We start from the raw sequence: 17,691 nt of genomic DNA on the forward strand, positions 1-17,691 counted from the left end.
TAGATCATTTCAGGTTAGCTCATGTGAACTGTAGTTCAGACAAATCCCACAGCTAATCATTGGCAAAAAACAAGAAGTAACTAATTGATCCATAGTACAAAATAAAGCCAAACTTCCTTCAACAGAAGGCTGCACTGCTATTCAGTGAAACCTGGCTGGAGATGATCTCGATAAGGTTCAACAAGGGCAAGTGTGAAGTCTTACACCTGCAAAGGAATGACAGCATGCATCAGTACAGGTTAGTGGTTGACCTGCTAGAACTTTGGTGTCTTGGTGAGTAACAGGCTGGCCATGAGCCAGCATCATGACCTGGTGGCCAAGAAGGCCTTTGGTATCCAAGGATGCATTGCAAAGAATGTGGCTAGCAGATCAAGAGGGGTGTTCCTCCTCATTTATTCTGTCCTGGTAAGGCCACATCTGGAGTACTGTGTCCAGTTGCCTTTATTTTAAGGGCAATTAGTAAACTGATGCAGTTTTCCAATACAGTAGAGCTTCAGACACTATAGCAGTGTCATTGAAGAATCAGTCCAATTGTGAACACTTTTTCAGGACACTGGCATCAACAATAATCATGCAGTACTAGAAATTTCTAGGCTCAACCAAAAGTATTTTAAAATGTATCACAAACGCTGTCCTTGAGACAGTGAAACTCTCCCTTCATATGCTCATAAAATTGAACTGACTTTAGAAAAAGCAAAGTAGCATTTGATAATGGCCATAGGATTCTTTATTTAACACACCAAACTAAGCTATTCACACACAAACTCTGTCTACTATTGACTTTCATTCTAGTAAGGAGGCATGACAAGAATGCTTCTCTATCCTCTCTTATTTAGCTTTCAATCCATGGAAAAGGCACCTTGCACTTAACTGAAGTAGTTTCTTCAAAACCTGTTTTCAACTTGTGTTGACAACAACCTTGCAATTGTCGCTTTTGGAAGATTCACCTCTCAGGCTCCTGAAGGTAATTACATTTCTCAGCAGTTTTTCAAGCAATGATTTACATTAATGAAAACTGAATAGTGGCCTGATCAGACTTAACTTTATCATTCACCACAACTGTACAAATACTACTTGATCAGTATTTGAAGTAACTCAAACAACTCAATTTTTAAGTCATTAAAATAATATCCTATTTCAGGAAGGCTGAGTAGCCTTCGTTTTAACACAGAAAGTCTAAAAGGAACAGCGTGCAAACATGAAAATTTGAAATAACTCAAAGATACACAAACAGACAAAAAAATGTAAATGTTCCACACTCTCTATTTTGAAACTGTGTATCAGAATTATTACAAAAGACTTCGTTTAAAATAAAATAAAATGCAGAACTGGAACTCACTGTAGTAAAGTGAGATGACTGCAAGAAATGATTTCAGCTTCCTAGAAATATAATTAGCTGTATAACTTTAAAAAAAAAAAAAAAAACAAAAAACAAAAAACAAAAAAAACCCAACAATTGATAGCTTCATGCTGAAAATTTAGTCATCTTTGTTCACACATGAAGAGTACCTGTACGATAAATACCCACAGACTCCAGAATTTTTTGTAGGTGGTAACTGAGGAGTGGTGCCATACAACCACACATTCTGCTGTTCTTAAATCAGTCTTCAGCTAAAAGAAAAAATTACGTTTTAGAATGTTGTTATTATTAGGAGTCATTCAAAAATTATCTAAGGAAAAGTCAAGCTGTTCAGAAGATGAGAGCTTCTGCAGAACAGAAAGTCTGATGATTTCCTTTTTTCCTTGAGGTTGTACTTTAGGCTTTGAGGTTTAATGGCAAGCAGTTAGCTCTCCTGGATATGCAGAACGGTGTAAAAAGCTAGTGAAGAAGTCTGAGGAAATTTGTGCTGGGAGTGTCAAGAGGGAGCAGCTTGCTGACCCCTGGTAATATCTGGTACTTAGGGCAAAATACAAAAATAAAGCACCATTAAGAGTGTAGTTATCTGGAAGTGAAGACTAGCTCGGAATGTATGGAAAATTGTCCTTATATACCACAAACAGATAACTGTGCTTTTTTCTTTCATTGAACTTATAGTAGGAGTGATAGTGGTGCTTATGCACATTTTTTCAACAAACAGCTTCTTGGTTTGCTAAATGTTTTCTACCCCTCATTGTCCACCTTACTGAAGTAGTCTATGTATTTGTTATGAAGAAAAGAATAGGACTTGCTACACTATATTTTTCAAAGTTTTATAATGCTGGGAAGAAATGGCATTAACATGTCTCTCCATCGCTTCTGCTTTGTCCAGAGTACTCATGGAGGAAAGCCCTTCAGCACTTTTCTACTATATGCTATTGTTTCAAATCTAGGTAGTCTTTTTATTAAGCAGCATTGTGAGCAATCTAAGCCTTCCAATGTAACCCAACCCTGTTCCATACCAAAGAAAAAAAAAAAAAAAAAAAAGTTTTAAAATGCAGATGGGTGAAGTAACCTCCCTTTACATCATTGTCTTTCCTTTGATAAGCAAAATGGGTTGTAAGATGTTGTTAGACTATGCTTAGACTATATTAATCCAAGTAACTAAATCTGGCAGAAAGGCAAAGGCCAACATTCTTTAGTATTTTGTTGTTGTATTTTTTTTCCTTTACCTCATAGAAAATTGCTTCCCAATGCAGAGGTGTCTGGACCAGCAGAAGTTCTGTGTGTCCCAGGCATTACCTGCTTAACATATTTTAGGCAAGAATCCTAACAAATTTGAATTGTCCAATTTTAGAGCACTCTTTTAATAACCATCACTTTTTCTCAAAAAGTTATTTTACAATATTAGAAATATCTTAATCCTCCTTCAGTAACAGAGTGGAAGAGAGAAATTGGTACAGCTATCATTATTGGAAAAAATAGCTTTACTCTGGAAGGTTAAAATTCTGTCTAACCTGGAAATCACTTTCAGGATATATTTTCTGACACAGCTTCTGTGACTACCTGTGTAGGTGTCTCAAATGCAGTGTCTAACTTAAGACTAGGTCCTTTATTAATTGCCTCATTGGTTTTATCTTTATGTACTATTTGAAATGATTGATAAAGCACTATGTAAAATAATAATAAAAAAAAAATAATAATAATTCTGGAATTATAAAATTAATGTTGTATTAATAGATTCAGTGTGGTTTAACATCAATGGCACTACCCTGCCACCCTCTCATTCCCCCTCCCCAAAAGGACAGAGGGAAAAATACAGTGAAAAAGGCTCATGGCTTGAGATAAGGCCTGAGAAATCAGTCACCCATTACCATTGTGTATGTGCAAGTGGATTCTAACTTGATGTGAACTCTTATATGCCAAAAATATTCTGCAGCAGTTGTGGAATACATTTTAAGTAAACACCTTTTACAATGTAAGTGGTGTGAATCAGCACTCATGGAGGAAGAGCTTCATGTATTATTCACCTTTTTTATGTTGTATCAAACTGTTCAAATCGGATACTAAATTTTACATTAGTATTGATCATAACTTGATATCATCTATTATAAATAACCTTTTGTTTGTTCAAAACTCCATATATGGAGCTATGGAGATGGGACAAGAAATGAACGTGTTATTACTTTTAGTAATTTTTCATTATAGTTTGAGAGGGATGTGGGATGAGCTCAGGTTCTTATAGTTTCTGTAACCATTGAAGAAAGATTTCAGAACATTACTTTTCAGGACTGTTACGAAGATAAAGGTATTAAACTATTGATGTGTATATAATTTTTTATGGTTTATGAACCATTTGTTCTTATGTCTTTGGTAACTGATACTTGTTCAAACACATTGTCGATCAGAGTTTCTCTTTGGTTAGCTCAGGTGAAATATGGCTAATGAAAATTTCCAAAAGCCATCATAAAACAGTCATAGAATGCACTGCTGGTTGGTTGGTAACTTGATGCAACAGGAAACTATTCTGCTTTTCCTATGCTGTGTTTTAGAACTAATTTTATTTTGTTTTTGAAAATCAAATCTGCTCGGTTTACCTAATTTTTGGGCTACTTCTAAAATAAACTAATATCTCTATATAAAAGTTTTGAAAAGTTAACAGTGTTCTGTATTTTGGTTGTCTATTGTATTGATTGTAAGGGTATGTTTCTAATTTCTACATGCATAGTGTGCTGGATATTATGAATGTGTGCTTCAGTTTTTTCAATATTTTAATGTTACACATAGAACAGAGGTCTTAGCACAGTTTGTTCCCTTTCTGCTTTCCCGTTCAGTCTGAGATAAGAACATTCACCAGTTACTTTTATAATCTCTACAAATGCTCTACACGTAATTTCGAACAAGTCTTTTGCTTGCTTTTCTTTGAATGCAAGTTCTCAGTTCAACAGGAGAGACCATATGTGAGAGAACAGGTATAACAAGGGTGCATTTTATTTTTGTTTTGAAATGTGATCTTGATTTATCTCTTGATCAGAGATAAAGGTTCAGATTTAGCTCAAACTCCAATCCAACTGGAAGGCAGGCACTATTTTCAGTAAAATTGGACCCAAAAATGCAGCAGCAGTGCACACACACTGTGCCCTTCAGTGGGGCAGGGAAAATAAAGCTAAGTTGAGTGTATCTTGAAAGGATTTGGGATGAACTAAGCTAAGTACTTAGCAGACTGAGATGCTTTTAGGTATAAGCAACATCAAAACTGTAGCTTCCTAGAGAAATGACTTATGAACTTAAAATGTCTAGAGAGCTAGCATGCTGCTGAGTGTGGTTTTAAGGATTACAACTGAAATACCTAAAAGCAACCCATGTCACACTTTAAATGCTTTGAGCTCCTTTATGGCTTTGACCTAATTTCACGAGAGTTTGGGGAGGAGCAAGGAATTCAGCTCAAGTTTTTAATAACCAACTTTATCTACTCAGTAAAGCCCACAAAATAGAATTGGCGTAACACATTTTTGTTGAATAATTTTGAATAAAGATGAGATGTTTTAAAATTGTCACAATTTCTGTGAATATTTCACAGACAGAAATACTCTTTACAAAATCTCTTTCTATTTCAACTTTGTTGAATCCCTGGTATGTGTAGATAAATGTTTCAAATGCAGTATTTTTGCCCTTGTTATGTTTATGATCTTTTCAGTATTATAGTCATGTTATGTATATTGTTCAAGCTAGCAAATCAGAGTGAAGTTGACTTGATGCAGTAGATGGCATGCAGAATTATATACTGGTATAGATAATTGTTCTGACTGCTTCACCTTCTGATGTTTCCCTCACTTCAAGAAAAATTCACACTACCTGTACTAAGATATCTTTGTAACAGAGAAAAAAACATTCCACTATACAGTCTGTTGTATTTTGTTAGTGACTTACATTCAGCCAGTGCCCTTAACCTTTAATTAGATTCAGTTTTATTACCACATATGAAAAAGAAATCAGAGTAAATTTATTCTACTAATTACCTGTGCCTGTGCCCAAATAAAATATAAAACAACCCAAAGTCCTCCCTGAGATTAGATGGCATTAAACAGAAGCTAATTAGTACAAATGTGAAAAGAGATGATCCCCTTTTTCTAGTTGCATTCTCAGGGCAAAGTGTCACAAAGTTTCAGAGATGTTTGGTTATCAAACACACTGAAATGTTACACCTCATTTTAGCAATAATCTGTCCTCCTAAGTATGAAATTATTTACCAGTTTGATTACATTCTTAAAAATAATGATACATAGACAAGCAACGCTGCTATCATATGGATTATTACCAAGTATTACAAGTCAACAGTATGCTGGCATACAGTATTTGAGTGATTTTTCTGATGTATCTGGGAAAGTGGATATTTTAAAATAAATTTTAAAAAGGAAGAAAAAATAGCAAGGAGAGAAAGAAACTGTCAGAGTTAACATATACTTTAGATGAAGCTTTGCTTTGCTGAACCTTATCTGTCTACAGGCTTGTGTGTTTCTGTTTTGATTTTTGTTATACTTATGGGATTTGGTCTGGTTTTGTTCTAATATGTAATGTGATATGTCATAACCTACTTTTCAAGATGCTTCTTTAAATAATTTTAAAGTGAATGAAGGCTTATTTTTAGACCTATATTTTAGGCGAAGCCATTTTCCAAAAAGATAAAGCTAAGGCATTTAAAATGATGTGTTGTTGTGTGCAAGAATTCAATCTTTTTAAAAATCACTGCATTAGCCTTTCAGAACTCTGGAACAGCACATCAATAATACTAGTAAAATACAATCTTTTCTCGGAGCTCAGTACATTTTAGGCAGCCTAAATGCAGTATAATTAATATTTCGTCATGTTTTACATTGATTGACCAAAGTTATTTGAGGCCCTCTGAAATACTAATGGTTGTTACAAGTTCTGATGCAGAACAAAAAGCAGTCGATCAGCTGGAATGATAGCTCAGGCCCTTCTGTCAGTCAGAGAAAGGTAATGGACCTACTTCAATGGGAAAGATGTTTTTTGTTGCTGTTTTCAACATGGTTAAATGAATTGTATCCCTGCCTTCCCTTTCACCATACTACAATTTGCATAGCTTTTTTTTGTTGTTGTTGTTGTTTTATTTATTTTTTTTTTAGTATCCCAGGCTCCTGATTGCTGCTGGGATTGTAAAGATTAGTTTCATATTTCCTTTTAGAGATGAACCCATACCACACGCTTTCATGAAGACAGAAAGTTTCAGTTTAGATGCTGTTTTCATCTACTACATTTGTGGGGTTTTTTTCTGTGTGCTCGGTTGTACACCATACTATGTATTCATATGCATGCAGTGCTGTATAAATACTTGTGTAGTTAGGTTTTCTATCAGATAACCTTTGTTAAAAAAAAAAACAACACATGGATATTCTGACTTTCTTTATCTTCAGTCTTTTACTTGTGCCTTTGACTTTTGCAGAATAGTTTTGTGTTTTTATAACTATATTTACATCTGAATTCAATATCCTCCTAATATACATAAAATCTGAGTATTTTCTTACTCTTTTACTTATTCTTTCGTATTCCTCTCACTGTTATCAGTTCCAAAGAATTACTGGAATTCCCACGGATATTACTATCAACTTAGAACTGTAATTAATAGGTTGCACTGGCAGTGAATAAATCTTATTCAAACTGATTTTTTTGCTCTATTTCTTACACACTGAGTACTACTTAGGATTTTTCTTTCACAATTATGTAATTTTTTTTTTTCTCATTCTTATTTGAACTGCTCATTGGTTTTGTGACATCTGCTTTGTTCAATTCCAGAGAAGGGCAACAAAGCTGTGGAGGATCTGGAGCACAAGTCTTATAGAGAGTAGCCGAGGGAGCTGGGGTTTTTCAGTTTGGACAAGATAAGGCACAGGTAAGATGTTATTGCTCTCAGCTGAAAGAGGTTGTAGTGAGGTGGGGGTTAGTCTCATTTTTTTGTAACTGCTGACAGGACAACAGGTAATGGCTTCAGCTTGTGCCAGGAGAAGCTGAGGTTGCGTGTGAGGAAAAAATTTTGACCAGAATGGGCAGTACTGCCCAGATTGCCGGGGAAATGATAGAATCACCATCCCTGGAGGTTTTAAAGAAAAAGATAAGTATAGCACTTGTGGACGTGGTTTAATGGGCACATTGGTCATGGGTTTGTGGCTGGACTAGATGATTTTAGTGGTATTTTCCAGTCTTAATGGTTCCATGATTCTTTATTATCTTTAGAAAACAGACTGGGTCATTGTGATGTATGTCTTGAAATAGATCTAACATGATTCTTTAATAAACAGTGATAAACTTTCTTCTGACTTCTGGTTCCCTTGTAGGAATTTTGTCCATCAAAATATGCTTTATACCCAACAGTCTATTTTTAAATAGTCTAAAAACGATTGAGATGTGTTGTCTCAACCATTCAACCAGTTTAGTTTTGAGGCCTTTAGTACCCATTTTATCTTTGTCAGAATAAAAGTTCCAGGGAATCTTCTTAAAAACAACAAATCAAACCAAACCAAAGTGCCAAAACATAGCAATCCTTCCCATGAGGCCTATCATATGCTTTAAAATAATTTAAGGAAATATTAACTGTTTTGTATTTCAAATACTCTTATCTCTCAAAGACCATCTGATCAGTCCTCTTTGGCTATTGTGGCTGCCACCTTCCCCCTTCCAGCTTCACAGGAAAATACTTTCACTTTGCTTCTCTTAGATACTCTGCCAGAATATTTCCAAGACAGTGAAGGAGACAAAGCTAACAATCAATTTAATATTTTTTGGTATTTTGAAAATATTTGCTTAAGCCATTTTTTCCTTAAAAAAATAAATTCATACAGCACTAAAGCCAGTTGGTTCTGCTGAAGTTCACAGCTTCTAAGCAAAAAATGCTGGACAGAGAAAGGAGAAAGGTAGATCAAAGAAGCCATAGCTAAAGCCATTAGTCTGCACATAGCACTCCAGTCTCGGATGTGCAATTTATTTTTCCAAAATATCACATTTACCCATTTTGAGTTTTTAAAGAAATAAATTATATTCAGATTTGCATAATATATTTTCATAGCAAATTACTGTATTTTTATAGTACCTGTTTTCCAATTCTACTTCCTATTTCTGTTCTTCTAAACATCATTTATTTAACAAAAGAAGCTTGCATAATGATTTGTTTTAAACTTTGAAGTTGACACATCTTCCCGTCTAACGTAACAAAATATTCCCTTTATCACCTATTCTCTTTTTCATAATCAAGCTCACTGCAGTTTTCTTATGCAGAAATCAGTCAGCAATATGACTTGCAGTGCACTCTGGAAAGCTGTTACAGTGATCATAACAAAAAAGCAAGAGATCAATGGGCAGTCTCAGTGATTACTTCAAGGAAACAAAGGGTTTGCAAACTAAGTTTGTAAAAGCTGAGCCTTCCCAAACCACACGGGTTTGTATTAAATGAAACAAATCAGTTCTAAAGTTCAGCACTGCTTAGCACAGATGTCTATGTTAGTAAGCTTTACCTTACAAAAAGGTCTTCAGGAATTTTTCTTTGGGAAGTGATACACAGAGCTTGCTGTTATTTCTCATGAGGAAGACAATGAAATATCTTAGAATCAGCGCATAAAGAACACTTGAGATAGATAGTAAAGGCAGAAGACCGAACTGGATATCTGAAATTGTGTTCCTATATTTCAATAGTCTCATTCTGAGGGAAGTTTTTCAATTTCTAGTTATCTAAGTTTCAGCAAGTGTGTATAAATATAGACTGAGTTTTGCCACAAATTTTTTGGAGCAATTTTTTTTTCCCCCACAGAAATTCATGAAATATTATAGAATTTTATATTATATATTCCTATCATATCTAAAGTATCAAGATAGGTCTGTTGTGTTTCTGATTTGTTGTTTTCATTCCAGAATATCCATTGGAGGAAGTGTATAGAAGAAAAAGAAATATGGTGACAGAGAAATATTCTGTTTTGGGTCAAAGGCAACCCTTTTGTCTATGTTCTGCATGACATGATTTCTGCATCTGCACTTTAGTAGCCATAATTTGCTTAGTGATGAATGTAGAAACAACTGTAGGAGAACAGATGGTGTCCGTACTCGTCTGGATTTTCTTCCAGCCAAGATTTTGTTTATCTCTCAGAGCAGACTCTGTTGCTCATCTCCTTTCCACTTTAAATCATTGAATAATATTCAACAATTCTAAAACTTACATTAAATATAATTCAGGCCAGCATGGAAAATTAGACAATATAAAATTTCCAAAAGAAAAAAAAAACCAAAAAACCAACCAAACAACAACAAAACCCCAAAGTTATTTCTGTAACATCATAAGTTTTCTCATGTATTTATCTTGGTCATTATAATATTTTGTTCATGTGCTGGCTTCTAAAGTACTTCAAAGCTAAGTGACTAAAATTACTACTTATAACTGTTGGCAGACAGAATGCAATTCCTGGCATCCTTCCTATCTTTACCTGTTTCTATCTGCTGTTTTATAACTTCATGTCTAACTTGATAGTGTATTTAGGTTAAATGGAAATGCTGAAAGCATTCTAGCTCAAAAGAAGAGCTCCAAACTCAGATTATTTAAAAATCTCCCCAGTCTCCTAAATTCAGGAACATATGGTGATTCATCCATGATTATTTTTGTTAAAATGAGTTTAATTTAATGAGTCAATGAAATTAAAGATTTCTTTTTCTGGCAGCTGGCCCTCTTAAAATTCAAGGTCAATGCACAGCATTGATGCAATAGCACAGCCAGTCCATCTATGTTCTACAGGTGACAATCATGTTGAAAATAAACACACATAATTATGTATTTGTAATGCACAACAGAAGTAATAGTCAAAAACAAGCTCAAAAAAGACAAGAGCATAAGCATTTTTAATGTTACTTTTCATAAATAGTTGAGCTATCAAAACTTTTTACTTTGAGGAAAACCTGTTTAACTTATTACTATGTGCACCTATTCAAATGCTGTGCTGTACCTTTTTGGTTTGTGAAACACTTGACATAATGAAGATTAAAACAACTGTTAATCAGCACTCACCTGGAATGCTTTCAGGACATGAACAGTAAAATTAAGAACTCAAATCCCAAGCCTTTGAAACTTGAAAAATCCTAGGGTTATGTTGTGAAAGAAAAACTCTTAATAGCTCTAATGCAAACAGAAATGGGAAAAGAGACTAATGAGATAAATGTTGTTACAAGTCACCTTGTGTTCTGTTCGTCCCCGAGTTTCCGCGGCTGGGCCAAATGCCAAGACAGCAACAAGAGAGTGTGTGGCAAAATGGCGTTTTATTAAAGCAAGCACACCCTTATATAACCTTTGGCACAGAACTTACTAGAAAGTGGGCAAGGCTAATCCCGCCCATACACTTACGTCATGAATATTAACTAAGGAGGTGGGACCTCTCGCGTCACAACCCGCAGCCCCGCCTTTCACCTAATACACTACAAAATGTGAAAATCAGGTTGTCCAAGCTTTACCTTGTTTAGAATCTAAAGGTCATGAAAATTGCATTATTTCTTGAGCTGATGAGCTGCCAAGTGCCTGACCACAAACCCCAACCAAACTCAACCGAAACCTTACATTAAATAAAAAATAAAAATACATACAAATTCAGTGTTCCTTAAGGATGTAGTAGAGTTGCCTTGAGGTAGCTCCACCACACTTAGAAGGAAAGAATGTACTAAAAATGTCCTTGTAATGCAGGCCAGCTCTGTTATGTGCCACATCCTTCTAATCAGATCAGGAAGACTAGCTTCTTGAGCAGCATAAAGTGTGGGCCAGCATACCACATGAAATAAAAGCCAATGGCAAAATTCTATTATTGCGTAGACTTGACTCACAAGCATGTGTAAGCTAGTTGCATAATAGGAGAGAATGTATTTATCTCCATTTTGCAAAATGACCCTTCATTAAGTCTGAAAGTTTTGATAGACAAAATGAAACATGTATAGGAGTTATTGTAAAAAAAAAAGTCTTGAACAGAAATGAGGGTGGGGTACCCTCATGGCTGATTTCAATTACTCACAGAGTCATCTGACAAAGAATATAGGTCATCCCTTTTCTCTCCTCTATTTGAGTATATTTTCTGACCTTTCTTATAAGCAGTGCTACATAAATCCTCACAAGCACAGATGCCTGAAAAGAACTCATGTGGAAATAAAAACAGAGAGTAATCTGAAAATAATAATAATAAGAAGAAGAAGAAGAAGAAGAAGAAGAAGAAGAAGAAGAAGAAGAAGAAGAAGAAGAAGAAGAAGAACAGAAACCTAAAAGGAAAGGAGGTTTCCCTGCAAATTTTGCATTAAATGAAACCAAAGATTTTTTGTTGTTGTTTTTCTCTCAGCTGGTAAATTGTTGTTGTTTGTAAATAATTATTTTTAACTTGAAAATACAGAATTACTGGATTTAATGAAAACAGCTGTCATTTTCATCTGATTCATCTTGTGTGTTTTCTGCTCACTGCTAGAGTTATCTATGCCTAGTTGGTATGTTTGTCACTTATACACTCCAAGCAAATAATGTCAGAAATGATTGATGGATGTATTTTTTAGATTTGTTAATGAAAAATAACAATTTATTTTGTCTGGAACTGTGATATGGACGTCTTGTTTTGTTTGCTTGTTGTTTTTGTTTGTTTGTTTGTTTTCTATCTAGCCTCACACTGTCTCACTGTAGATGGACAAATTAGAATTTGGATCTCTAATGTTTTTTGTGGTAAACATAGGAGCATACATTGTAATATTATCATATCAGTTTTTCTTTGCTTCTCTAAGTTGAATTTGTTGGCAGAGACATATCCAGCTGTGCTTTGATCTATTCACTTTGGATTCCTATCTGAATGATAGTGTTTCTGCCTTCCCATAAGGCATCTGGTAGGGTAGAGAAGTAGTATATATGGGGTCCTGTTCTAAAAAGGAGCCTGCATGACAATGCATACCTAGGCCGGGGCAGTGAGACATGCCCCTGCTCTGACAGTTTAGCCACCATCCTTGTAGCAACTTAAGAGTGACCATGAAATGTATAGAACTTGATTTTGATTTTGAGTTCAGCTTCCAACATACTTTGTCCAATCAATTGTGCATTTTACTAAGATGTAGATTCCTCCAAAAACTCCAGTTTATTTCCATGGAAACTACAACAGATAGATACAAAGAGTACAGTAACACTGCTTGATAGAGCAAATTAGCTGTCACAAAATGATATTTTTCAAAATAGTCACCACCAATAGCTATGCACTTTTGGTAGCAATTAACAAGAGCCTGCATGCCACACTTGTACTAATCTGCACCAGCAGAAGTGAGCCGCTGTCACCATTTCTGAAGAGTGAGACCATCCACTGTCTCACTGTGCTCACATCCGCTGTTTTGTCTCTGTAAATCTCCAGTAAATGTCAATGAATAGCAATGGGTACAATTTCTTCTGCGTGGAGGAATTCTGTTCCACACCTTTGCTTCAGACACACTTTTATGTCAGGCCCCGTTTTGTCAGACAGCCCTTAAATTCCATCTATCACACAGCAACAAAATGTAATGGAATATTGGCAGGAAGTTTCAATCTCTATTGCTATGACATCAACATCTGATATTGTGGGCCAACATAATGAAACAGGAGGTATTACTTTTGGAGACACCCTTGTACAAACTTTACTTGTTCAGTGGACTTCTAAAAAAAAAAAAAAAAAAGTCTGCTTTACTGAGCTTCAGAGCTGTTTAAATGTCTCAGGTGAACTGCAAATTCTTTGTAGTTATTGATTAAGCGTTTCCCTTATGGATAGTCTTTGATCTGATCCAAATGATTTTAACACTATGCAACCATCTACAAACTAATCAGAACTAAGAACTAAGCTCTCTGGATAAAATTTTGCTGAGAAAGAGATGCCATTAAAAATCACACTCGTTTACGCTTTTCTATTAGTTATGTCATTTATATTTCATATTTGTTCGTATTTTAGTGTGGAAGTCTGGATATATTTCATAATGAAATACTCAGATTTCACTCATTTCTTGTGGATTAACTGAAAAGTAGTATCCTTTTCCAAACCTTTACAGTAAGAGTTCATACTTTATTACTGAACATATAGGCATAATTAGAACTATATTCAAAGTTTTTTAAAAAAAAATATTCACCTCTTAGGTGAAAGAGCCATTGATGTGCACAGTGGCCCACTGCATCTATTTGACTCTAACAGAATGTCTTTCCCAGGATTTCTTAATGTGATATAAAATTTCCTGGGGTTCTGGCTTATGTGAAATGAGTGGCTGCATCTGTTTTTATTATGTACTACAAGAAGTAAGTCCTTGTTGTCAAGCCAAGTGATGCAGGTGGGCTTGGCCTTCTACATTGTCTGTGACAGCAGACCCTGGATTTCACTGTATTTTGAGCTCCGTTATCTCCAAAGCAGACTTTGAATACAAAATGATGTCTATGAAGTATGGTTGATCAAAGGATGAGGATCAGTACTAAAACAGCAAGTGAACCAACCTAGTAAAATGCATGCACAGATGACAACAGAGTCACTTCAATCACATTGATGCATCAAGTACCACAGCATCAGTACAGGATTTGCAAATGCCACAGGATTGTAAAAGACAAGTTCATACTTAGTTGGACAGGGTGAATCCTACTCTAATTTGATTTTTAAAAACAAATAAGTAACTCACAGGAAAATATTGAAGAGTTATGTGATATGCTAGGTATCACTTTCTTCAGAACATGCATTCATTAGCAATACAACTACATTTTATATGAGCACAAAGTATGCTTCTGTAGCACATGAAGGTTTAATTTCATATTTCAAAGTAATTTAAGCAAGGTCATGGAATTTGATAGTTTCTCACTTACAATGGCAGCTAGCATCTCACAGAAGAGTCTCATAGGCAAAACAATTGATTTCTGACTTCTTTCTGAGCAGAGAACCTTCAGTGCCTAGATCACGTACAATAAAACTGACATCTGAGGGTAGAGCAAAAATATACTCAGTTTTCCTAATGCCTTGGAGGCTTGTGAAATTACTGTCTGAAAACTATAATGAGAATGGGATAATTTGTGACATTTCCCTCTGCTGTTAGAAGGTATTGATTTTATGACATTTTTGTTACTTTTAATGTATTACCAGCAGAAGGCATCAGAATGTTAATATCAAATGCATAGAATAAACAAGGATAGTACCAGGTAGAACTTTATTTATTTCAATTATCTTTCAGTTGTTTGTTGTAGCTTATATACCAGATCCCTGCAGGCTGTTAGCAGATAAACAATCATCCATAAGTTCTGAGAATTCAGAATGAGAGGAGGCAGCCCATACAAAAACTTTCTTCTTCCATGAAGTCTATCAGCCCAGTAAGATAACTTACCTTTACTATGCTGAGTTTTGACCTCTGTTGGTTTACCTACAACATTAAATTTTTCAGCTACATTGTCTGTCTAATTTAGGCTGTCAGTGCCTTGAGGTAATGTCATCTCCCTTCTGACATGTGGGGGGCCTGCTGCAAATACTAATATACTCATGGTAAGTCCAGTACTGTCACTTGTATTCAGTCTTGCTGCATTTTACTTGTCAGGTCTTTGTGAAGTGTAAGTTTCCTCTTCTAGTGGTAAAACCATGCAGGCAAGGTTATGAAGAAAGCTATCTTTTTGAGATTGCCTTGGAATTCTTCAAGCACTGACCTCTTAGCAGCAGAGCAACACAGCTCTGTAATTAGCTTTGCTTACTGTATCTGGGATTGCTGAAGAACACCTGACTTTTGGCTTTCTGGGGAAATCTGTGTGTATACCTTCCTGTTTTCTTAGTTTATTCATCCTACTTTTTTTTTTTTTGTCATACCATGCATCATTGATTCCACCCAAGCAATGAGCAAGAGCTGCAGATTGAGGAATTCCAACAAAATCCTTGTGAGGTTTCACTGCATACTGACCAAAAAAAAAAAAAAAGTGAGAAAGTGAATGAATGAAATCAGTGAAGTTGCCTGCAGAGATGTACTGTTAAAGCTGTATGCTGGTAGCACAATCTCGATCTAAGTAAATGTATGGCAGTAAGATATTAATCATTTATAAAGAACTAATTTGTAGAATCATGTTTTTTTTCTGTAAGGAGAACTCTAAACATAAGTGAATTTCTTGTCTATATAGTAATAGAAAAAAAGGTAGATATTTGTAATGCTGGCTAGAAAACCAGTACACACTGAGGAGATGGTTACCGACAGAGCAGCCAACCCAAGTAGGTCTAGGCCAGCGCTGTGCTGTAGTGTTTGAATGTCAGAGCAAGCCGAGGCAGATAATTGACATCTACTTGCCTATAGGCAACTACCACCTCATACTGCCCATGACATCATCTATGTGGCCTCACTGTTAATGGTGCAGAAAGAAGTTCACATGAGAACATTGATTCTCTTTGACTGCATAAATGAGAAATAAAGCTGTTTCCTTGTAAGAAAATCCTGTAATAGAGAGACCAATAGGAGATAATCTGTGCTATTGACAGCGTCCTGTTCAGTTCTGCACAGCTTCTATACGGGTGTAAGATTGTTTTCTCTTAAAGTATTAGTGCAAATTGCATTTTAAGTGGTAGCTTATAAGCCTTTCTTACTGGGCTCACGTTGAACCAGCACCTCCTGATGGAAAATAATACAGGAAGTTATATTTTACTTGCTAGCTTGATGCTTAGTCCCAGAATAAAGCTTCTGCTGTAATTTTGGTCAACAGCATTAAAAAGAACACTAAACTGCTATGTTACAGATGGACTAGTCCACTTGTTTCTCAGTTCAGGTTCAGAGAAGAACCTGAACTTCAAGGTTTGCATTTGATCAGTTTATGAACCTATGAATATGAATATATGAATATGAATATATTCATATGAATATATGAAACACAGAGAAAAGATCTGTCCCATAGCAACAAAATATAATGGAATGTTGGTGAGAAGGTTCATCCTCTACTGCCATACCTCCATCTGCCTCTGACATTGTGAGCCAGCATCTTAAAACAAGAGTTGTTACTTTCAGAGCCGCACTCGACCAATGAAATTATATGTAAAAGTTTCAACAGAAGAACAAAGACTGCCAAACTGAGTAATTTCATATGTCTTATGAAGATCTAATATTAATCATAATGAGTTTGGAGTTTTATCTCCACAGTTAGGCTGATTTACAAATAATCTCAACTTCGGAATGTCTATCTTAGCCCTAAACTATATGAACTGTTTGTGAGAGAAAATTTTGGCCTAGAAAAGGACTGTAGATATAGCTATGAACAATAAGATACATAAACAGAAAGAATCTGGAAATTAACTTCAGGAGCTTAGTAGCTCAGGCACATTTCACAACTGTATTTTATATCTTAATTCCTGCTTTTTGAACAGCATTAATTCTCAGTTGGCCTAAATCATTATGTGTCATCCAAATATTCTGATTGATAAATAAGGAGATGTCATAACATTTTTTACTTTCTTTTAATTTAAATTGAGGCAGTCTATTAGATTCAATATTTTTCTCTGACACAATAATAGTAATGTATTTGAATCAAATAGACAATCACTTTCTATAAATAACTTTTTCATCTTATTATCACTGAAAATATTTTGTAGATCTGAAAAAGACTATTTGAAACCATTCAAAGCTTCCTGAACAATAGAGAGGCACACTTTGTCTGAATCACCTCACTATTACTGTGTACATGTACAATGGAAATGAAGAAATGTGATTCCTGCTTGGGCATATGTTCTTAAACTGATACACTGTAAGAAAAAAGCTGAGCCTTTTTGTTTGTTTGTTTGTTTTGGTTTGGTTTTTTTCCCCCAGTAGTTTATGTGGATATACTGGATTTTAATTTTAAGTTCACTGGAGGGGAATTCAGAACACTTGGATACTGGTAAACAATATTGCACAAAAGTAAGAACTACGGCATAAGGGAAAAATTGTTATTTTTATGTCTTTTGAAATTGACGATGTTGCAGATATGTGAACTAAATTTGTATCAAATGTATATAGAGCTTTCCCTCCAAACAGTGTAGTGAAAAGAGGGGAAAAACAATATCAAAATAAGGTCAGAGGATGAGAAAACAACTGAGATGTCCAGAAAATAAAGCCACACTGGGATCTCATAAACTGGGATATCATTCCTCTAGATAATAAAAACATTCAAAATATCGTTCAAAACGAATCTGCCCCTTGTGGGGACTTTAAATGATCCAACCTTGCTTTGTGTGAAATAGTGCTTTTATAAAGAAAATTTTATAGAGAAGGAAAAGTTTTCCTTGGATCCCTGAACAATAAAGTCTGAAAATACATTATCAAAATTTCTTTTATGTATTTCT

The 17,691-nt window shown here is 35.1% G+C and overlaps 1 long non-coding RNA gene across 1 annotated transcript; it reads left to right on the forward strand.

The window, feature by feature from the left end:
- Positions 1 to 623: 623 nt before the first annotated feature.
- Positions 624 to 11,599, forward strand: LOC107312662. The gene is made up of 3 exons (XR_001554538.2): positions 624 to 964; positions 7,172 to 7,268; positions 9,278 to 11,599. It is a non-coding gene; the product is annotated as an uncharacterized LOC107312662 (long non-coding RNA).
- The last annotated feature ends 6,092 nt before the right edge of the window (positions 11,600 to 17,691 follow it).

The sequence above is a fragment of the Coturnix japonica genome, chromosome 4 (assembly GCF_001577835.2).
Source record: "Coturnix japonica isolate 7356 chromosome 4, Coturnix japonica 2.1, whole genome shotgun sequence".
NCBI classification, from domain to species: Eukaryota; Metazoa; Chordata; class Aves; order Galliformes; family Phasianidae; genus Coturnix; species Coturnix japonica.